The sequence below is a fragment of the Merops nubicus genome, unplaced genomic scaffold, assembly GCF_000691845.1.
Source record: "Merops nubicus isolate BGI_N331 unplaced genomic scaffold, ASM69184v1 scaffold40264, whole genome shotgun sequence".
NCBI lineage: Eukaryota > Metazoa > Chordata > Aves > Coraciiformes > Meropidae > Merops > Merops nubicus.
In genome coordinates, this window is record NW_008604262.1 from 1 (window position 1) to 221 (window position 221).

Below are 221 nucleotides of genomic sequence, written 5' to 3' on the forward strand. Positions count from 1 at the left end.
GGGCGGGCGGTGTGGTTTGGGTTGCACTAAGGAGCCTTCTGTCCGCGCTGCAGAAATTCGCCTGCAATGGTACTGTAATCGAGCACCCCGAGTATGGAGAAGTGATCCAGCTGCAGGGCGACCAGCGCAAGAACATCTGCCAGTTCCTCGTAGAGGTAGGAGGAGATCCTGGTTCTGCCGTGTGTGCCCAGTGCACGTTCACCCGACACGAGTGTCAGGCG

At 59.3% G+C, this 221-nt stretch overlaps 1 long non-coding RNA gene across 1 annotated transcript in view; it reads left to right on the forward strand.

Moving 5' to 3' along the window:
• The first annotated feature begins 51 nt into the window (after window positions 1-51).
• The window catches only part of LOC103771652, a 594-nt gene continuing 424 nt past the window's right edge, over window positions 52-221 (forward strand). Inside the window, exon 1 of the long non-coding RNA XR_608149.1 lies at window positions 52-155. This is a non-coding gene — a long non-coding RNA (uncharacterized LOC103771652). The remainder of the gene's footprint in view (window positions 156-221) is intronic.